The 21,457-nt window shown below is 46.3% G+C and overlaps 15 non-coding genes across 15 annotated transcripts; 7 read left to right on the top strand and 8 right to left on the bottom strand.

The window, feature by feature from the left end:
• Nucleotides 1-1,065: 1,065 nt before the first annotated feature.
• Nucleotides 1,066-1,172, bottom strand: LOC138278271 (U6 spliceosomal RNA). The gene has a single exon (XR_011200656.1). It is a non-coding gene; the product is annotated as a U6 spliceosomal RNA (small nuclear RNA).
• A 780-nt stretch (nucleotides 1,173-1,952) lies between these two features.
• On the top strand, nucleotides 1,953-2,025 carry TRNAR-ACG (transfer RNA arginine (anticodon ACG)). Its single transcript has one exon. It is a non-coding gene; the product is annotated as a tRNA-Arg (tRNA).
• A 1,782-nt stretch (nucleotides 2,026-3,807) lies between these two features.
• Nucleotides 3,808-3,914, bottom strand: LOC138278270 (U6 spliceosomal RNA). Its single transcript, XR_011200655.1, has one exon. It is a non-coding gene; the product is annotated as a U6 spliceosomal RNA (small nuclear RNA).
• A 779-nt stretch (nucleotides 3,915-4,693) lies between these two features.
• Nucleotides 4,694-4,766, top strand: TRNAR-ACG (transfer RNA arginine (anticodon ACG)). Its single transcript has one exon. It is a non-coding gene; the product is annotated as a tRNA-Arg (tRNA).
• A 1,782-nt stretch (nucleotides 4,767-6,548) lies between these two features.
• On the bottom strand, nucleotides 6,549-6,655 carry LOC138278269 (U6 spliceosomal RNA). The gene has a single exon (XR_011200654.1). It is a non-coding gene; the product is annotated as a U6 spliceosomal RNA (small nuclear RNA).
• A 779-nt stretch (nucleotides 6,656-7,434) lies between these two features.
• Nucleotides 7,435-7,507, top strand: TRNAR-ACG (transfer RNA arginine (anticodon ACG)). The gene has a single exon. It is a non-coding gene; the product is annotated as a tRNA-Arg (tRNA).
• Nucleotides 7,508-9,289: 1,782 nt separating this feature from the next.
• Nucleotides 9,290-9,396, bottom strand: LOC138278268 (U6 spliceosomal RNA). The gene has a single exon (XR_011200653.1). It is a non-coding gene; the product is annotated as a U6 spliceosomal RNA (small nuclear RNA).
• A 779-nt stretch (nucleotides 9,397-10,175) lies between these two features.
• On the top strand, nucleotides 10,176-10,248 carry TRNAR-ACG (transfer RNA arginine (anticodon ACG)). The gene has a single exon. It is a non-coding gene; the product is annotated as a tRNA-Arg (tRNA).
• A 1,782-nt stretch (nucleotides 10,249-12,030) lies between these two features.
• Nucleotides 12,031-12,137, bottom strand: LOC138278267 (U6 spliceosomal RNA). The gene has a single exon (XR_011200652.1). It is a non-coding gene; the product is annotated as a U6 spliceosomal RNA (small nuclear RNA).
• Nucleotides 12,138-12,916: 779 nt separating this feature from the next.
• On the top strand, nucleotides 12,917-12,989 carry TRNAR-ACG (transfer RNA arginine (anticodon ACG)). The gene has a single exon. It is a non-coding gene; the product is annotated as a tRNA-Arg (tRNA).
• Nucleotides 12,990-14,771: 1,782 nt separating this feature from the next.
• LOC138278266 (U6 spliceosomal RNA) lies at nucleotides 14,772-14,878 on the bottom strand. The gene has a single exon (XR_011200651.1). It is a non-coding gene; the product is annotated as a U6 spliceosomal RNA (small nuclear RNA).
• Nucleotides 14,879-15,657: 779 nt separating this feature from the next.
• On the top strand, nucleotides 15,658-15,730 carry TRNAR-ACG (transfer RNA arginine (anticodon ACG)). The gene has a single exon. It is a non-coding gene; the product is annotated as a tRNA-Arg (tRNA).
• A 1,782-nt stretch (nucleotides 15,731-17,512) lies between these two features.
• On the bottom strand, nucleotides 17,513-17,619 carry LOC138278265 (U6 spliceosomal RNA). Its single transcript, XR_011200650.1, has one exon. It is a non-coding gene; the product is annotated as a U6 spliceosomal RNA (small nuclear RNA).
• Nucleotides 17,620-18,398: 779 nt separating this feature from the next.
• TRNAR-ACG (transfer RNA arginine (anticodon ACG)) lies at nucleotides 18,399-18,471 on the top strand. The gene has a single exon. It is a non-coding gene; the product is annotated as a tRNA-Arg (tRNA).
• A 1,782-nt stretch (nucleotides 18,472-20,253) lies between these two features.
• On the bottom strand, nucleotides 20,254-20,360 carry LOC138278264 (U6 spliceosomal RNA). The gene has a single exon (XR_011200649.1). It is a non-coding gene; the product is annotated as a U6 spliceosomal RNA (small nuclear RNA).
• Between the last annotated feature and the right edge of the window lie 1,097 nt (nucleotides 20,361-21,457).

Raw genomic sequence — 21,457 nt, 5'->3', positions numbered from 1 at the left:
CCTGCTTGCAGATGAAAGGAACATTTACCTCCAAAGATTCAATATAGTAAACAGCTCTCAAGGAAATACTACTGACTGGTGGAAGAGAAAGATTGTGGAGCAACTACTCCCCGAACCATAGGCATTTCTGAGAGAAATGGGGGGAATGATTTCAAATGTTGCCCAGACGTGGGTCTTGAAAAGTCCATCATAACCCCCCAGTAAAACTGAATTTTGAAACAGCCAAGCGTTCACCCTCAAGGGGTGTGCTGGTCTGGGATTTCAACAGGGGTCCTTGATCCTTCAAACAAGGTATCAAGGTTGTTAACACAGATGTGTGCCAGAGTGTGTAGTGTGTTTGTGTTAGCACTTGACAGATGGCCCTTTTAATTTTGTGAGAATCATAATGCACTGAGCCAGTTCCTTGTTATCCATGGGCCAACACCTGACACACCCAGATGGAACCCAAGGCGGGGAGAGAGGTGGATTAGGGCAGCTTCAAGAGCATTGTGCTCTTTCTGCCTTCTGCCCCTCTCATCCCCGATCGGCCACGATCGGCCAAAACCTCTCTAAAAGGTTGCAGGGTGAACATTTCTTGGACCTCAGAAACTGAGGGAGGCCGGCCCAATGGGTCCTCAATGGACCGATAGAACCCGGTGCCTCACCTGGCCTGGTATTTCCAGCTTCACCAAGCAATCTGGTGGCAAGGCTGACTTTAGCAGTCCTGCTGAAAAGGGGGTCCCCATATGGCCCAGAGGCCCTCATTTGCATAGGCCCTGCCCTTCTCTCTGCTCTGCCCAGCTTCCCACAAAGCAATGCGTCACTTGCAACAGTATAGAGTTGGGGGACGGGGTAAAGGATAATGACAGGGAGGCTGGAAAATAGAAAGAAAGGTCACTGAAGTGCTGAAGTCTTCCTTGCTAAATGCAGCTGGGCACTGGCATTGGCCTGCAGGAGCGGTTAACACCTTAAGAATGTTGAGGGGCGGCCAATTCAAAAATACAAATGGGAAGGAAGGCACTGGAAGTTGCTTTATTATTACTAGAAGACTTGCAAACAAAGGACCTTTCTCTCTCGAAAGCTGTTAAAAATATGGAACGCTTCACGAATTTGCGTGTCATCCTTGCGCAGGGGCCATGCTAATCTTCTCTGTATCGTTCCAATTTTAGTATATGTGCCGCCGAAGCAAGCACACTTCATGGGTGAGCCTTCAATGTATATACACTCCCTGAATCTGCAGTCTTCAGACGTAGGGTGGCCTGAAAGCGCTGATTGGATGGTCCAGTAAGCATTCAATTCTGAGACACATGGCAATAAGGCATGAGGCCTAACAATCCACTTCTATTCCCTATATTTGTGGTCCAAATCTTCACACATTGTAAGCATCTTCATTACGCCAGGTTGCAAAGGCTCATGGTCCCAGACTACAGGCAAAGAGCATTGTGACATCACACTTCCTGGGGAACGTTGATGGAAAAGGTGAGTCAGCTGCACAGTAGGCTAGGTGATGGCTTGTGGGAGTGGGATGGTGTTGTGGTGGGTTCCAGGGCAAAGAGAGCATATGAAAAGGTGTCTTAATTTTCACCTGTATTTGAATAATAAACGCTTTAGTGTTGTACTGGCCTGCTTACTAAGGAATCCTCAGGCTCAGCCCCTTACAGCTCTGGAAACGATGATGTTGAACCAGACTCTGTAAGAAAATAATGCTTATTCAAAATGTTTCTTTGCTGCTGGGTCTGCTTGGTCTGGCACTTGTGTCCTTTTCTCTCCTAGGGTCATTGGTGTAAGTTACGAAAACCTGACAGAACGTAATTTCAGGGGGGCAGGTAAGTTCACTTGCAGCTTCAGTGTGCGTTGTAAATGTGGTTACATATTGTGATAGAATGACGTTTTAAAACACAGACACACACACACGCGAGGGCGCGCATTCTCTAGCACTCTCTGAAGGACAAGGGGGAAAGTGCTCTTATATGGGGCCAGTGGCGCAATGGATAACGCGTCTGACTACGGATCAGAAGATTGTAGGTTCGACTCCTATCTGGCTCGGAAGGGTTGCCGGTCCCTTTTTTCAGGTAATTACACTTGAGTTCTTAATTATCTCAGTCTTCTTGTAGGATTAACATTCCGGTGCGGGATGTATCCAACAATTGTTCCGTGGTAAGGAGGCTGTGATAGCAACTGTGGCTAGTCGAAAGTTTAATGATTGTACTGGATTCTATGAGCCTGACCTTTGAATGTTTCCCAAGCCTAAGCTTTTTGAACAAGGGAGGAAAACTTCACAACATTTGTTTTCTGGAGTGAAAATAGTTTTACTTCAAGGGTCAAGATGCGGGTCGCAGGGGTCTAAAAAATTGGTTGTGCAGGATTTTTAGGAACAACTGTTCAAGACACCCACCTTTTAGAACTCTCTTGAAAATTATAGAAAGAAGCCCCATGTGAAAAGGCTCCTGGTGAAAGAGATAACATGCCTTCTTTTGGATCTGAAGACTGCAGGTTTGAACCCTATGTAGACCTTGCACTTTTTCATCTTTTGTGCTTTTTTAATCAGTAGGCTGCAGTTTAATGCTCATCAGTACTACTACTCTTGGGCACAGGCAGATGTCATTCGATTGATGGCAGCCTCAATAACAAAGCAGGGGACGGCGGGCACACAATTATATGCACAATGAGGCAATGTCTTTGATTTGGTGGAAGAGAATTAGAATGCCTAGGTAGGGGGCGAAAAGTTACACTGCCTATGATGGCAAACATTCTTGAAAAGAGCCTGCTTGCAGATGAAAGGAACATTTACCTCCAAAGATTCAATATAGTAAACAGCTCTCAAGGAAATACTACTGACTGGTGGAAGAGAAAGATTGTGGAGCAACTACTCCCCGAACCATAGGCATTTCTGAGAGAAATGGGGGGAATGATTTCAAATGTTGCCCAGACGTGGGTCTTGAAAAGTCCATCATAACCCCCCAGTAAAACTGAATTTTGAAACAGCCAAGCGTTCACCCTCAAGGGGTGTGCTGGTCTGGGATTTCAACAGGGGTCCTTGATCCTTCAAACAAGGTATCAAGGTTGTTAACACAGATGTGTGCCAGAGTGTGTAGTGTGTTTGTGTTAGCACTTGACAGATGGCCCTTTTAATTTTGTGAGAATCATAATGCACTGAGCCAGTTCCTTGTTATCCATGGGCCAACACCTGACACACCCAGATGGAACCCAAGGCGGGGAGAGAGGTGGATTAGGGCAGCTTCAAGAGCATTGTGCTCTTTCTGCCTTCTGCCCCTCTCATCCCCGATCGGCCACGATCGGCCAAAACCTCTCTAAAAGGTTGCAGGGTGAACATTTCTTGGACCTCAGAAACTGAGGGAGGCCGGCCCAATGGGTCCTCAATGGACCGATAGAACCCGGTGCCTCACCTGGCCTGGTATTTCCAGCTTCACCAAGCAATCTGGTGGCAAGGCTGACTTTAGCAGTCCTGCTGAAAAGGGGGTCCCCATATGGCCCAGAGGCCCTCATTTGCATAGGCCCTGCCCTTCTCTCTGCTCTGCCCAGCTTCCCACAAAGCAATGCGTCACTTGCAACAGTATAGAGTTGGGGGACGGGGTAAAGGATAATGACAGGGAGGCTGGAAAATAGAAAGAAAGGTCACTGAAGTGCTGAAGTCTTCCTTGCTAAATGCAGCTGGGCACTGGCATTGGCCTGCAGGAGCGGTTAACACCTTAAGAATGTTGAGGGGCGGCCAATTCAAAAATACAAATGGGAAGGAAGGCACTGGAAGTTGCTTTATTATTACTAGAAGACTTGCAAACAAAGGACCTTTCTCTCTCGAAAGCTGTTAAAAATATGGAACGCTTCACGAATTTGCGTGTCATCCTTGCGCAGGGGCCATGCTAATCTTCTCTGTATCGTTCCAATTTTAGTATATGTGCCGCCGAAGCAAGCACACTTCATGGGTGAGCCTTCAATGTATATACACTCCCTGAATCTGCAGTCTTCAGACGTAGGGTGGCCTGAAAGCGCTGATTGGATGGTCCAGTAAGCATTCAATTCTGAGACACATGGCAATAAGGCATGAGGCCTAACAATCCACTTCTATTCCCTATATTTGTGGTCCAAATCTTCACACATTGTAAGCATCTTCATTACGCCAGGTTGCAAAGGCTCATGGTCCAGACTACAGGCAAAGAGCATTGTGACATCACACTTCCTGGGGAACGTTGATGGAAAAGGTGAGTCAGCTGCACAGTAGGCTAGGTGATGGCTTGTGGGAGTGGGATGGTGTTGTGGTGGGTTCCAGGGCAAAGAGAGCATATGAAAAGGTGTCTTAATTTTCACCTGTATTTGAATAATAAACGCTTTAGTGTTGTACTGGCCTGCTTACTAAGGAATCCTCAGGCTCAGCCCCTTACAGCTCTGGAAACGATGATGTTGAACCAGACTCTGTAAGAAAATAATGCTTATTCAAAATGTTTCTTTGCTGCTGGGTCTGCTTGGTCTGGCACTTGTGTCCTTTTCTCTCCTAGGGTCATTGGTGTAAGTTACGAAAACCTGACAGAACGTAATTTCAGGGGGGCAGGTAAGTTCACTTGCAGCTTCAGTGTGCGTTGTAAATGTGGTTACATATTGTGATAGAATGACGTTTTAAAACACAGACACACACACACGCGAGGGCGCGCATTCTCTAGCACTCTCTGAAGGACAAGGGGGAAAGTGCTCTTATATGGGGCCAGTGGCGCAATGGATAACGCGTCTGACTACGGATCAGAAGATTGTAGGTTCGACTCCTATCTGGCTCGGAAGGATTGCCGGTCCCTTTTTTCAGGTAATTACACTTGAGTTCTTAATTATCTCAGTCTTCTTGTAGGAGTAACATTCCGGTGCGGGATGTATCCAACAATTGTTCCGTGGTAAGGAGGCTGTGATAGCAACTGTGGCTAGTCGAAAGTTTAATGATTGTACTGGATTCTATGAGCCTGACCTTTGAATGTTTCCCAAGCCTAAGCTTTTTGAACAAGGGAGGAAAACTTCACAACATTTGTTTTCTGGAGTGAAAATAGTTTTACTTCAAGGGTCAAGATGCGGGTCGCAGGGGTCTAAAAAATTGGTTGTGCAGGATTTTTAGGAACAACTGTTCAAGACACCCACCTTTTAGAACTCTCTTGAAAATTATAGAAAGAAGCCCCATGTGAAAAGGCTCCTGGTGAAAGAGATAACATGCCTTCTTTTGGATCTGAAGACTGCAGGTTTGAACCCTATGTAGACCTTGCACTTTTTCATCTTTTGTGCTTTTTTAATCAGTAGGCTGCAGTTTAATGCTCATCAGTACTACTACTCTTGGGCACAGGCAGATGTCATTCGATTGATGGCAGCCTCAATAACAAAGCAGGGGACGGCGGGCACACAATTATATGCACAATGAGGCAATGTCTTTGATTTGGTGGAAGAGAATTAGAATGCCTAGGTAGGGGGCGAAAAGTTACACTGCCTATGATGGCAAACATTCTTGAAAAGAGCCTGCTTGCAGATGAAAGGAACATTTACCTCCAAAGATTCAATATAGTAAACAGCTCTCAAGGAAATACTACTGACTGGTGGAAGAGAAAGATTGTGGAGCAACTACTCCCCGAACCATAGGCATTTCTGAGAGAAATGGGGGGAATGATTTCAAATGTTGCCCAGACGTGGGTCTTGAAAAGTCCATCATAACCCCCCAGTAAAACTGAATTTTGAAACAGCCAAGCGTTCACCCTCAAGGGGTGTGCTGGTCTGGGATTTCAACAGGGGTCCTTGATCCTTCAAACAAGGTATCAAGGTTGTTAACACAGATGTGTGCCAGAGTGTGTAGTGTGTTTGTGTTAGCACTTGACAGATGGCCCTTTTAATTTTGTGAGAATCATAATGCACTGAGCCAGTTCCTTGTTATCCATGGGCCAACACCTGACACACCCAGATGGAACCCAAGGCGGGGAGAGAGGTGGATTAGGGCAGCTTCAAGAGCATTGTGCTGTTTCTGCCTTCTGCCCCTCTCATCCCCGATCGGCCACGATCGGCCAAAACCTCTCTAAAAGGTTGCAGGGTGAACATTTCTTGGACCTCAGAAACTGAGGGAGGCCGGCCCAATGGGTCCTCAATGGACCGATAGAACCCGGTGCCTCACCTGGCCTGGTATTTCCAGCTTCACCAAGCAATCTGGTGGCAAGGCTGACTTTAGCAGTCCTGCTGAAAAGGGGGTCCCCATATGGCCCAGAGGCCCTCATTTGCATAGGCCCTGCCCTTCTCTCTGCTCTGCCCAGCTTCCCACAAAGCAATGCGTCACTTGCAACAGTATAGAGTTGGGGGACGGGGTAAAGGATAATGACAGGGAGGCTGGAAAATAGAAAGAAAGGTCACTGAAGTGCTGAAGTCTTCCTTGCTAAATGCAGCTGGGCACTGGCATTGGCCTGCAGGAGCGGTTAACACCTTAAGAATGTTGAGGGGCGGCCAATTCAAAAATACAAATGGGAAGGAAGGCACTGGAAGTTGCTTTATTATTACTAGAAGACTTGCAAACAAAGGACCTTTCTCTCTCGAAAGCTGTTAAAAATATGGAACGCTTCACGAATTTGCGTGTCATCCTTGCGCAGGGGCCATGCTAATCTTCTCTGTATCGTTCCAATTTTAGTATATGTGCCGCCGAAGCAAGCACACTTCATGGGTGAGCCTTCAATGTATATACACTCCCTGAATCTGCAGTCTTCAGACGTAGGGTGGCCTGAAAGCGCTGATTGGATGGTCCAGTAAGCATTCAATTCTGAGACACATGGCAATAAGGCATGAGGCCTAACAATCCACTTCTATTCCCTATATTTGTGGTCCAAATCTTCACACATTGTAAGCATCTTCATTACGCCAGGTTGCAAAGGCTCATGGTCCAGACTACAGGCAAAGAGCATTGTGACATCACACTTCCTGGGGAACGTTGATGGAAAAGGTGAGTCAGCTGCACAGTAGGCTAGGTGATGGCTTGTGGGAGTGGGATGGTGTTGTGGTGGGTTCCAGGGCAAAGAGAGCATATGAAAAGGTGTCTTAATTTTCACCTGTATTTGAATAATAAACGCTTTAGTGTTGTACTGGCCTGCTTACTAAGGAATCCTCAGGCTCAGCCCCTTACAGCTCTGGAAACGATGATGTTGAACCAGACTCTGTAAGAAAATAATGCTTATTCAAAATGTTTCTTTGCTGCTGGGTCTGCTTGGTCTGGCACTTGTGTCCTTTTCTCTCCTAGGGTCATTGGTGTAAGTTACGAAAACCTGACAGAACGTAATTTCAGGGGGGCAGGTAAGTTCACTTGCAGCTTCAGTGTGCGTTGTAAATGTGGTTACATATTGTGATAGAATGACGTTTTAAAACACAGACACACACACACGCGAGGGCGCGCATTCTCTAGCACTCTCTGAAGGACAAGGGGGAAAGTGCTCTTATATGGGGCCAGTGGCGCAATGGATAACGCGTCTGACTACGGATCAGAAGATTGTAGGTTCGACTCCTATCTGGCTCGGAAGGATTGCCGGTCCCTTTTTTCAGGTAATTACACTTGAGTTCTTAATTATCTCAGTCTTCTTGTAGGAGTAACATTCCGGTGCGGGATGTATCCAACAATTGTTCCGTGGTAAGGAGGCTGTGATAGCAACTGTGGCTAGTCGAAAGTTTAATGATTGTACTGGATTCTATGAGCCTGACCTTTGAATGTTTCCCAAGCCTAAGCTTTTTGAACAAGGGAGGAAAACTTCACAACATTTGTTTTCTGGAGTGAAAATAGTTTTACTTCAAGGGTCAAGATGCGGGTCGCAGGGGTCTAAAAAATTGGTTGTGCAGGATTTTTAGGAACAACTGTTCAAGACACCCACCTTTTAGAACTCTCTTGAAAATTATAGAAAGAAGCCCCATGTGAAAAGGCTCCTGGTGAAAGAGATAACATGCCTTCTTTTGGATCTGAAGACTGCAGGTTTGAACCCTATGTAGACCTTGCACTTTTTCATCTTTTGTGCTTTTTTAATCAGTAGGCTGCAGTTTAATGCTCATCAGTACTACTACTCTTGGGCACAGGCAGATGTCATTCGATTGATGGCAGCCTCAATAACAAAGCAGGGGACGGCGGGCACACAATTATATGCACAATGAGGCAATGTCTTTGATTTGGTGGAAGAGAATTAGAATGCCTAGGTAGGGGGCGAAAAGTTACACTGCCTATGATGGCAAACATTCTTGAAAAGAGCCTGCTTGCAGATGAAAGGAACATTTACCTCCAAAGATTCAATATAGTAAACAGCTCTCAAGGAAATACTACTGACTGGTGGAAGAGAAAGATTGTGGAGCAACTACTCCCCGAACCATAGGCATTTCTGAGAGAAATGGGGGGAATGATTTCAAATGTTGCCCAGACGTGGGTCTTGAAAAGTCCATCATAACCCCCCAGTAAAACTGAATTTTGAAACAGCCAAGCGTTCACCCTCAAGGGGTGTGCTGGTCTGGGATTTCAACAGGGGTCCTTGATCCTTCAAACAAGGTATCAAGGTTGTTAACACAGATGTGTGCCAGAGTGTGTAGTGTGTTTGTGTTAGCACTTGACAGATGGCCCTTTTAATTTTGTGAGAATCATAATGCACTGAGCCAGTTCCTTGTTATCCATGGGCCAACACCTGACACACCCAGATGGAACCCAAGGCGGGGAGAGAGGTGGATTAGGGCAGCTTCAAGAGCATTGTGCTCTTTCTGCCTTCTGCCCCTCTCATCCCCGATCGGCCACGATCGGCCAAAACCTCTCTAAAAGGTTGCAGGGTGAACATTTCTTGGACCTCAGAAACTGAGGGAGGCCGGCCCAATGGGTCCTCAATGGACCGATAGAACCCGGTGCCTCACCTGGCCTGGTATTTCCAGCTTCACCAAGCAATCTGGTGGCAAGGCTGACTTTAGCAGTCCTGCTGAAAAGGGGGTCCCCATATGGCCCAGAGGCCCTCATTTGCATAGGCCCTGCCCTTCTCTCTGCTCTGCCCAGCTTCCCACAAAGCAATGCGTCACTTGCAACAGTATAGAGTTGGGGGACGGGGTAAAGGATAATGACAGGGAGGCTGGAAAATAGAAAGAAAGGTCACTGAAGTGCTGAAGTCTTCCTTGCTAAATGCAGCTGGGCACTGGCATTGGCCTGCAGGAGCGGTTAACACCTTAAGAATGTTGAGGGGCGGCCAATTCAAAAATACAAATGGGAAGGAAGGCACTGGAAGTTGCTTTATTATTACTAGAAGACTTGCAAACAAAGGACCTTTCTCTCTCGAAAGCTGTTAAAAATATGGAACGCTTCACGAATTTGCGTGTCATCCTTGCGCAGGGGCCATGCTAATCTTCTCTGTATCGTTCCAATTTTAGTATATGTGCCGCCGAAGCAAGCACACTTCATGGGTGAGCCTTCAATGTATATACACTCCCTGAATCTGCAGTCTTCAGACGTAGGGTGGCCTGAAAGCGCTGATTGGATGGTCCAGTAAGCATTCAATTCTGAGACACATGGCAATAAGGCATGAGGCCTAACAATCCACTTCTATTCCCTATATTTGTGGTCCAAATCTTCACACATTGTAAGCATCTTCATTACGCCAGGTTGCAAAGGCTCATGGTCCAGACTACAGGCAAAGAGCATTGTGACATCACACTTCCTGGGGAACGTTGATGGAAAAGGTGAGTCAGCTGCACAGTAGGCTAGGTGATGGCTTGTGGGAGTGGGATGGTGTTGTGGTGGGTTCCAGGGCAAAGAGAGCATATGAAAAGGTGTCTTAATTTTCACCTGTATTTGAATAATAAACGCTTTAGTGTTGTACTGGCCTGCTTACTAAGGAATCCTCAGGCTCAGCCCCTTACAGCTCTGGAAACGATGATGTTGAACCAGACTCTGTAAGAAAATAATGCTTATTCAAAATGTTTCTTTGCTGCTGGGTCTGCTTGGTCTGGCACTTGTGTCCTTTTCTCTCCTAGGGTCATTGGTGTAAGTTACGAAAACCTGACAGAACGTAATTTCAGGGGGGCAGGTAAGTTCACTTGCAGCTTCAGTGTGCGTTGTAAATGTGGTTACATATTGTGATAGAATGACGTTTTAAAACACAGACACACACACACGCGAGGGCGCGCATTCTCTAGCACTCTCTGAAGGACAAGGGGGAAAGTGCTCTTATATGGGGCCAGTGGCGCAATGGATAACGCGTCTGACTACGGATCAGAAGATTGTAGGTTCGACTCCTATCTGGCTCGGAAGGGTTGCCGGTCCCTTTTTTCAGGTAATTACACTTGAGTTCTTAATTATCTCAGTCTTCTTGTAGGATTAACATTCCGGTGCGGGATGTATCCAACAATTGTTCCGTGGTAAGGAGGCTGTGATAGCAACTGTGGCTAGTCGAAAGTTTAATGATTGTACTGGATTCTATGAGCCTGACCTTTGAATGTTTCCCAAGCCTAAGCTTTTTGAACAAGGGAGGAAAACTTCACAACATTTGTTTTCTGGAGTGAAAATAGTTTTACTTCAAGGGTCAAGATGCGGGTCGCAGGGGTCTAAAAAATTGGTTGTGCAGGATTTTTAGGAACAACTGTTCGAGACACCCACCTTTTAGAACTCTCTTGAAAATTATAGAAAGAAGCCCCATGTGAAAAGGCTCCTGGTGAAAGAGATAACATGCCTTCTTTTGGATCTGAAGACAGCAGGTTTGAACCCTATGTAGACCTTGCACTTTTTCATCTTTTGTGCTTTTTTAATCAGTAGGCTGCAGTTTAATGCTCATCAGTACTACTACTCTTGGGCACAGGCAGATGTCATTCGATTGATGGCAGCCTCAATAACAAAGCAGGGGACGGCGGGCACACAATTATATGCACAATGAGGCAATGTCTTTGATTTGGTGGAAGAGAATTAGAATGCCTAGGTAGGGGGCGAAAAGTTACACTGCCTATGATGGCAAACATTCTTGAAAAGAGCCTGCTTGCAGATGAAAGGAACATTTACCTCCAAAGATTCAATATAGTAAACAGCTCTCAAGGAAATACTACTGACTGGTGGAAGAGAAAGATTGTGGAGCAACTACTCCCCGAACCATAGGCATTTCTGAGAGAAATGGGGGGAATGATTTCAAATGTTGCCCAGACGTGGGTCTTGAAAAGTCCATTATAACCCCCCAGTAAAACTGAATTTTGAAACAGCCAAGCGTTCACCCTCAAGGGGTGTGCTGGTCTGGGATTTCAACAGGGGTCCTTGATCCTTCAAACAAGGTATCAAGGTTGTTAACACAGATGTGTGCCAGAGTGTGTAGTGTGTTTGTGTTAGCACTTGACAGATGGCCCTTTTAATTTTGTGAGAATCATAATGCACTGAGCCAGTTCCTTGTTATCCATGGGCCAACACCTGACACACCCAGATGGAACCCAAGGCGGGGAGAGAGGTGGATTAGGGCAGCTTCAAGAGCATTGTGCTGTTTCTGCCTTCTGCCCCTCTCATCCCCGATTGGCCACGATCGGCCAAAACCTCTCTAAAAGGTTGCAGGGTGAACATTTCTTGGACCTCAGAAACTGAGGGAGGCCGGCCCAATGGGTCCTCAATGGACCGATAGAACCCGGTGCCTCACCTGGCCTGGTATTTCCAGCTTCACCAAGCAATCTGGTGGCAAGGCTGACTTTAGCAGTCCTGCTGAAAAGGGGGTCCCCATATGGCCCAGAGGCCCTCATTTGCATAGGCCCTGTCCTTCTCTCTGCTCTGCCCAGCTTCCCACAAAGCAATGCGTCACTGGCAACAGTATAGAGTTGGGGGACGGGGTAAAGGATAATGACAGGGAGGCTGGAAAATAGAAAGAAAGGTCACTGAAGTGCTGAAGTCTTCCTTGCTAAATGCAGCTGGGCACTGGCATTGGCCTGCAGGAGCGGTTAACACCTTAAGAATGTTGAGGGGCGGCCAATTCAAAAATACAAATGGGAAGGAAGGCACTGGAAGTTGCTTTATTATTACTAGAAGACTTGCAAACAAAGGACCTTTCTCTCTCGAAAGCTGTTAAAAATATGGAACGCTTCACGAATTTGCGTGTCATCCTTGCGCAGGGGCCATGCTAATCTTCTCTGTATCGTTCCAATTTTAGTATATGTGCCGCCGAAGCAAGCACACTTCATGGGTGAGCCTTCAATGTATATACACTCCCTGAATCTGCAGTCTTCAGACGTAGGGTGGCCTGAAAGCGCTGATTGGATGGTCCAGTAAGCATTCAATTCTGAGACACATGGCAATAAGGCATGAGGCCTAACAATCCACTTCTATTCCCTATATTTGTGGTCCAAATCTTCACACATTGTAAGCATCTTCATTACGCCAGGTTGCAAAGGCTCATGGTCCAGACTACAGGCAAAGAGCATTGTGACATCACACTTCCTGGGGAACGTTGATGGAAAAGGTGAGTCAGCTGCACAGTAGGCTAGGTGATGGCTTGTGGGAGTGGGATGGTGTTGTGGTGGGTTCCAGGGCAAAGAGAGCATATGAAAAGGTGTCTTAATTTTCACCTGTATTTGAATAATAAACGCTTTAGTGTTGTACTGGCCTGCTTACTAAGGAATCCTCAGGCTCAGCCCCTTACAGCTCTGGAAACGATGATGTTGAACCAGACTCTGTAAGAAAATAATGCTTATTCAAAATGTTTCTTTGCTGCTGGGTCTGCTTGGTCTGGCACTTGTGTCCTTTTCTCTCCTAGGGTCATTGGTGTAAGTTACGAAAACCTGACAGAACGTAATTTCAGGGGGGCAGGTAAGTTCACTTGCAGCTTCAGTGTGCGTTGTAAATGTGGTTACATATTGTGATAGAATGACGTTTTAAAACACAGACACACACACACGCGAGGGCGCGCATTCTCTAGCACTCTCTGAAGGACAAGGGGGAAAGTGCTCTTATATGGGGCCAGTGGCGCAATGGATAACGCGTCTGACTACGGATCAGAAGATTGTAGGTTCGACTCCTATCTGGCTCGGAAGGGTTGCCGGTCCCTTTTTTCAGGTAATTACACTTGAGTTCTTAATTATCTCAGTCTTCTTGTAGGATTAACATTCCGGTGCGGGATGTATCCAACAATTGTTCCGTGGTAAGGAGGCTGTGATAGCAACTGTGGCTAGTCGAAAGTTTAATGATTGTACTGGATTCTATGAGCCTGACCTTTGAATGTTTCCCAAGCCTAAGCTTTTTGAACAAGGGAGGAAAACTTCACAACATTTGTTTTCTGGAGTGAAAATAGTTTTACTTCAAGGGTCAAGATGCGGGTCGCAGGGGTCTAAAAAATTGGTTGTGCAGGATTTTTAGGAACAACTGTTCAAGACACCCACCTTTTAGAACTCTCTTGAAAATTATAGAAAGAAGCCCCATGTGAAAAGGCTCCTGGTGAAAGAGATAACATGCCTTCTTTTGGATCTGAAGACTGCAGCTTTGAACCCTATGTAGACCTTGCACTTTTTCATCTTTTGTGCTTTTTTAATCAGTAGGCTGCAGTTTAATGCTCATCAGTACTACTACTCTTGGGCACAGGCAGATGTCATTCGATTGATGGCAGCCTCAATAACAAAGCAGGGGACGGCGGGCACACAATTATATGCACAATGAGGCAATGTCTTTGATTTGGTGGAAGAGAATTAGAATGCCTAGGTAGGGGGCGAAAAGTTACACTGCCTATGATGGCAAACATTCTTGAAAAGAGCCTGCTTGCAGATGAAAGGAACATTTACCTCCAAAGATTCAATATAGTAAACAGCTCTCAAGGAAATACTACTGACTGGTGGAAGAGAAAGATTGTGGAGCAACTACTCCCCGAACCATAGGCATTTCTGAGAGAAATGGGGGGAATGATTTCAAATGTTGCCCAGACGTGGGTCTTGAAAAGTCCATCATAACCCCCCAGTAAAACTGAATTTTGAAACAGCCAAGCGTTCACCCTCAAGGGGTGTGCTGGTCTGGGATTTCAACAGGGGTCCTTGATCCTTCAAACAAGGTATCAAGGTTGTTAACACAGATGTGTGCCAGAGTGTGTAGTGTGTTTGTGTTAGCACTTGACAGATGGCCCTTTTAATTTTGTGAGAATCATAATGCACTGAGCCAGTTCCTTGTTATCCATGGGCCAACACCTGACACACCCAGATGGAACCCAAGGCGGGGAGAGAGGTGGATTAGGGCAGCTTCAAGAGCATTGTGCTCTTTCTGCCTTCTGCCCCTCTCATCCCCGATCGGCCACGATCGGCCAAAACCTCTCTAAAAGGTTGCAGGGTGAACATTTCTTGGACCTCAGAAACTGAGGGAGGCCGGCCCAATGGGTCCTCAATGGACCGATAGAACCCGGTGCCTCACCTGGCCTGGTATTTCCAGCTTCACCAAGCAATCTGGTGGCAAGGCTGACTTTAGCAGTCCTGCTGAAAAGGGGGTCCCCATATGGCCCAGAGGCCCTCATTTGCATAGGCCCTGCCCTTCTCTCTGCTCTGCCCAGCTTCCCACAAAGCAATGCGTCACTTGCAACAGTATAGAGTTGGGGGACGGGGTAAAGGATAATGACAGGGAGGCTGGAAAATAGAAAGAAAGGTCACTGAAGTGCTGAAGTCTTCCTTGCTAAATGCAGCTGGGCACTGGCATTGGCCTGCAGGAGCGGTTAACACCTTAAGAATGTTGAGGGGCGGCCAATTCAAAAATACAAATGGGAAGGAAGGCACTGGAAGTTGCTTTATTATTACTAGAAGACTTGCAAACAAAGGACCTTTCTCTCTCGAAAGCTGTTAAAAATATGGAACGCTTCACGAATTTGCGTGTCATCCTTGCGCAGGGGCCATGCTAATCTTCTCTGTATCGTTCCAATTTTAGTATATGTGCCGCCGAAGCAAGCACACTTCATGGGTGAGCCTTCAATGTATATACACTCCCTGAATCTGCAGTCTTCAGACGTAGGGTGGCCTGAAAGCGCTGATTGGATGGTCCAGTAAGCATTCAATTCTGAGACACATGGCAATAAGGCATGAGGCCTAACAATCCACTTCTATTCCCTATATTTGTGGTCCAAATCTTCACACATTGTAAGCATCTTCATTACGCCAGGTTGCAAAGGCTCATGGTCCAGACTACAGGCAAAGAGCATTGTGACATCACACTTCCTGGGGAACGTTGATGGAAAAGGTGAGTCAGCTGCACAGTAGGCTAGGTGATGGCTTGTGGGAGTGGGATGGTGTTGTGGTGGGTTCCAGGGCAAAGAGAGCATATGAAAAGGTGTCTTAATTTTCACCTGTATTTGAATAATAAACGCTTTAGTGTTGTACTGGCCTGCTTACTAAGGAATCCTCAGGCTCAGCCCCTTACAGCTCTGGAAACGATGATGTTGAACCAGACTCTGTAAGAAAATAATGCTTATTCAAAATGTTTCTTTGCTGCTGGGTCTGCTTGGTCTGGCACTTGTGTCCTTTTCTCTCCTAGGGTCATTGGTGTAAGTTACGAAAACCTGACAGAACGTAATTTCAGGGGGGCAGGTAAGTTCACTTGCAGCTTCAGTGTGCGTTGTAAATGTGGTTACATATTGTGATAGAATGACGTTTTAAAACACAGACACACACACACGCGAGGGCGCGCATTCTCTAGCACTCTCTGAAGGACAAGGGGGAAAGTGCTCTTATATGGGGCCAGTGGCGCAATGGATAACGCGTCTGACTACGGATCAGAAGATTGTAGGTTCGACTCCTATCTGGCTCGGAAGGGTTGCCGGTCCCTTTTTTCAGGTAATTACACTTGAGTTCTTAATTATCTCAGTCTTCTTGTAGGATTAACATTCCGGTGCGGGATGTATCCAACAATTGTTCCGTGGTAAGGAGGCTGTGATAGCAACTGTGGCTAGTCGAAAGTTTAATGATTGTACTGGATTCTATGAGCCTGACCTTTGAATGTTTCCCAAGCCTAAGCTTTTTGAACAAGGGAGGAAAACTTCACAACATTTGTTTTCTGGAGTGAAAATAGTTTTACTTCAAGGGTCAAGATGCGGGTCGCAGGGGTCTAAAAAATTGGTTGTGCAGGATTTTTAGGAACAACTGTTCGAGACACCCACCTTTTAGAACTCTCTTGAAAATTATAGAAAGAAGCCCCATGTGAAAAGGCTCCTGGTGAAAGAGATAACATGCCTTCTTTTGGATCTGAAGACTGCAGGTTTGAACCCTATGTAGACCTTGCACTTTTTCATCTTTTGTGCTTTTTTAATCAGTAGGCTGCAGTTTAATGCTCATCAGTACTACTACTCTTGGGCACAGGCAGATGTCATTCGATTGATGGCAGCCTCAATAACAAAGCAGGGGACGGCGGGCACACAATTATATGCACAATGAGGCAATGTCTTTGATTTGGTGGAAGAGAATTAGAATGCCTAGGTAGGGGGCGAAAAGTTACACTGCCTATGATGGCAAACATTCTTGAAAAGAGCCTGCTTGCAGATGAAAGGAACATTTACCTCCAAAGATTCAATATAGTAAACAGCTCTCAAGGAAATACTACTGACTGGTGGAAGAGAAAGATTGTGGAGCAACTACTCCCCGAACCATAGGCATTTCTGAGAGAAATGGGGGGAATGATTTCAAATGTTGCCCAGACGTGGGTCTTGAAAAGTCCATTATAACCCCCCAGTAAAACTGAATTTTGAAACAGCCAAGCGTTCACCCTCAAGGGGTGTGCTGGTCTGGGATTTCAACAGGGGTCCTTGATCCTTCAAACAAGGTATCAAGGTTGTTAACACAGATGTGTGCCAGAGTGTGTAGTGTGTTTGTGTTAGCACTTGACAGATGGCCCTTTTAATTTTGTGAGAATCATAATGCACTGAGCCAGTTCCTTGTTATCCATGGGCCAACACCTGACACACCCAGATGGAACCCAAGGCGGGGAGAGAGGTGGATTAGGGCAGCTTCAAGAGCATTGTGCTGTTTCTGCCTTCTGCCCCTCTCATCCCCGATTGGCCACGATCGGCCAAAACCTCTCTAAAAGGTTGCAGGGTGAACATTTCTTGGACCTCAGAAACTGAGGGAGGCCGGCCCAATGGGTCCTCAATGGACCGATAGAACCCGGTGCCTCACCTGGCCTGGTATTTCCAGCTTCACCAAGCAATCTGGTGGCAAGGCTGACTTTAGCAGTCCTGCTGAAAAGGGGGTCCCCATATGGCCCAGAGGCCCTCATTTGCATAGGCCCTGTCCTTCTCTCTGCTCTGCCCAGCTTCCCACAAAGCAATGCGTCACTGGCAACAGTATAGAGTTGGGGGACGGGGTAAAGGATAATGACAGGGAGGCTGGAAAATAGAAAGAAAGGTCACTGAAGTGCTGAAGTCTTCCTTGCTAAATGCAGCTGGGCACTGGCATTGGCCTGCAGGAGCGGTTAACACCTTAAGAATGTTGAGGGGCGGCCAATTCAAAAATACAAATGGGAAGGAAGGCACTGGAAGTTGCTTTATTATTACTAGAAGACTTGCAAACAAAGGACCTTTCTCTCTCGAAAGCTGTTAAAAATATGGAACGCTTCACGAATTTGCGTGTCATCCTTGCGCAGGGGCCATGCTAATCTTCTCTGTATCGTTCCAATTTTAGTATATGTGCCGCCGAAGCAAGCACACTTCATGGGTGAGCCTTCAATGTATATACACTCCCTGAATCTGCAGTCTTCAGACGTAGGGTGGCCTGAAAGCGCTGATTGGATGGTCCAGTAAGCATTCAATTCTGAGACACATGGCAATAAGGCATGAGGCCTAACAATCCACTTCTATTCCCTATATTTGTGGTCCAAATCTTCACACATTGTAAGCATCTTCATTACGCCAGGTTGCAAAGGCTCATGGTCCAGACTACAGGCAAAGAGCATTGTGACATCACACTTCCTGGGGAACGTTGATGGAAAAGGTGAGTCAGCTGCACAGTAGGCTAGGTGATGGCTTGTGGGAGTGGGATGGTGTTGTGGTGGGTTCCAGGGCAAAGAGAGCATATGAAAAGGTGTCTTAATTTTCACCTGTATTTGAATAATAAACGCTTTAGTGTTGTACTGGCCTGCTTACTAAGGAATCCTCAGGCTCAGCCCCTTACAGCTCTGGAAACGATGATGTTGAACCAGACTCTGTAAGAAAATAATGCTTATTCAAAATGTTTCTTTGCTGCTGGGTCTGCTTGGTCTGGCACTTGTGTCCTTTTCTCTCCTAGGGTCATTGGTGTAAGTTACGAAAACCTGACAGAACGTAATTTCAGGGGGGCAGGTAAGTTCACTTGCAGCTTCAGTGTGCGTTGTAAATGTGGTTACATATTGTGATAGAATGACGTTTTAAAACACAGACACACACACACGCGAGGGCGCGCATTCTCTAGCACTCTCTGAAGGACAAGGGGGAAAGTGCTCTTATATGGGGCCAGTGGCGCAATGGATAACGCGTCTGACTACGGATCAGAAGATTGTAGGTTCGACTCCTATCTGGCTCGGAAGGGTTGCCGGTCCCTTTTTTCAGGTAATTACACTTGAGTTCTTAATTATCTCAGTCTTCTTGTAGGATTAACATTCCGGTGCGGGATGTATCCAACAATTGTTCCGTGGTAAGGAGGCTGTGATAGCAACTGTGGCTAGTCGAAAGTTTAATGATTGTACTGGATTCTATGAGCCTGACCTTTGAATGTTTCCCAAGCCTAAGCTTTTTGAACAAGGGAGGAAAACTTCACAACATTTGTTTTCTGGAGTGAAAATAGTTTTACTTCAAGGGTCAAGATGCGGGTCGCAGGGGTCTAAAAAATTGGTTGTGCAGGATTTTTAGGAACAACTGTTCAAGACACCCACCTTTTAGAACTCTCTTGAAAATTATAGAAAGAAGCCCCATGTGAAAAGGCTCCTGGTGAAAGAGATAACATGCCTTCTTTTGGATCTGAAGACTGCAGCTTTGAACCCTATGTAGACCTTGCACTTTTTCATCTTTTGTGCTTTTTTAATCAGTAGGCTGCAGTTTAATGCTCATCAGTACTACTACTCTTGGGCACAGGCAGATGTCATTCGATTGATGGCAGCCTCAATAACAAAGCAGGGGACGGCGGGCACACAATTATATGCACAATGAGGCAATGTCTTTGATTTGGTGGAAGAGAATTAGAATGCCTAGGTAGGGGGCGAAAAGTTACACTGCCTATGATGGCAAACATTCTTGAAAAGAGCCTGCTTGCAGATGAAAGGAACATTTACCTCCAAAGATTCAATATAGTAAACAGCTCTCAAGGAAATACTACTGACTGGTGGAAGAGAAAGATTGTGGAGCAACTACTCCCCGAACCATAGGCATTTCTGAGAGAAATGGGGGGAATGATTTCAAATGTTGCCCAGACGTGGGTCTTGAAAAGTCCATCATAACCCCCCAGTAAAACTGAATTTTGAAACAGCCAAGCGTTCACCCTCAAGGGGTGTGCTGGTCTGGGATTTCAACAGGGGTCCTTGATCCTTCAAACAAGGTATCAAGGTTGTTAACACAGATGTGTGCCAGAGTGTGTAGTGTGTTTGTGTTAGCACTTGACAGATGGCCCTTTTAATTTTGTGAGAATCATAATGCACTGAGCCAGTTCCTTGTTATCCATGGGCCAACACCTGACACACCCAGATGGAACCCAAGGCGGGGAGAGAGGTGGATTAGGGCAGCTTCAAGAGCATTGTGCTGTTTCTGCCTTCTGCCCCTCTCATCCCCGATCGGCCACGATCGGCCAAAACCTCTCTAAAAGGTTGCAGGGTGAACATTTCTTGGACCTCAGAAACTGAGGGAGGCCGGCCCAATGGGTCCTCAATGGACCGATAGAACCCGGTGCCTCACCTGGCCTGGTATTTCCAGCTTCACCAAGCAATCTGGTGGCAAGGCTGACTTTAGCAGTCCTGCTGAAAAGGGGGTCCCCATATGGCCCAGAGGCCCTCATTTGCATAGGCCCTGCCCTTCTCTCTGCTCTGCCCAGCTTCCCACAAAGCAATGCGTCACTTGCAACAGTATAGAGTTGGGGGACGGGGTAAAGGATAATGACAGGGAGGCTGGAAAATAGAAAGAAAGGTCACTGAAGTGCTGAAGTCTTCCTTGCTAAATGCAGCTGGGCACTGGCATTGGCCTGCAGGAGCGGTTAACACCTTAAGAATGTTGAGGGGCGGCCAATTCAAAAATACAAATGGGAAGGAAGGCACTGGAAGTTGCTTTATTATTACTAGAAGACTTGCAAACAAAGGACCTTTCTCTCTCGAAAGCTGTTAAAAATATGGAACGCTTCACGAATTTGCGTGTCATCCTTGCGCAGGGGCCATGCTAATCTTCTCTGTATCGTTCCAATTTTAGTATATGTGCCGCCGAAGCAAGCACACTTCATGGGTGAGCCTTCAATGTATATACACTCCCTGAATCTGCAGTCTTCAGACGTAGGGTGGCCTGAAAGCGCTGATTGGATGGTCCAGTAAGCATTCAATTCTGAGACACATGGCAATAAGGCATGAGGCCTAACAATCCACTTCTATTCCCTATATTTGTGGTCCAAATCTTCACACATTGTAAGCATCTTCATTACGCCAGGTTGCAAAGGCTCATGGTCCAGACTACAGGCAAAGAGCATTGTGACATCACACTTCCTGGGGAACGTTGATGGAAAAGGTGAGTCAGCTGCACAGTAGGCTAGGTGATGGCTTGTGGGAGTGGGATGGTGTTGTGGTGGGTTCCAGGGCAGAGAGAGCATATGAAAAGGTGTCTTAATTTTCACCTGTATTTGAATAATAAACGCTTTAGTGTTGTACTGGCCTGCTTACTAAGGAATCCTCAGGCTCAGCCCCTTACAGCTCTGGAAACGATGATGTTGAACCAGACTCTGTAAGAAACTAATGCTTATTCAAAATGTTTCTTTGCTGCTGGGTCTGCTTGGTCTGGCACTTGTGTCCTTTTCTCTCCTAGGGTCCTTGGTGTAAGTTACGAAAACCTGACAGAACGTAATTTCAGGGGGGCAGGTAAGTTCACTTGCAGCTTCAGTGTGCGTTGTAAATGTGGTTACATATTGTGATAGAATGACGTTTTAAAACACAGACACACACACACGCGAGGGCGCGCATTCTCTAGCACTCTCTGAAGGAGAAGGGGGAAAGTGCTTTTATATGGGGCCAGTGGCGCAATGGATAACGCTTCTGACTATGGATCAGAAGATTGTAGGTTCGGCTCCTATCTGGCTCGGAAGGGTTGCCGGTCCCTTTTTTCATGTAATTGCACTTGAGTTCTTAATTATCTCAGTCTTCTTGTAGGATTAACATTCCGGTGCGGGATGTATCCAACAATCGTTCTGTGGTAAGGAGGCTGTGATAGCAACTGTGGCTAGTAGAAAGTTTAATGATTGTCCTGGATTCTATGAGCCTGACCTTTGAATGTTTCCCAAGCCTAAGCTTTTTGAACAAGGGAGGAAAACTTCACAACATTTGTTT

The sequence above is a fragment of the Pleurodeles waltl genome, unplaced genomic scaffold (assembly GCF_031143425.1).
Source record: "Pleurodeles waltl isolate 20211129_DDA unplaced genomic scaffold, aPleWal1.hap1.20221129 scaffold_432, whole genome shotgun sequence".
Classification (NCBI taxonomy): domain Eukaryota; kingdom Metazoa; phylum Chordata; class Amphibia; order Caudata; family Salamandridae; genus Pleurodeles; species Pleurodeles waltl.
The sequence above is the reverse complement of the archived record's forward strand: the minus strand, read 5'-3'. Positions and strand labels throughout refer to the sequence as shown.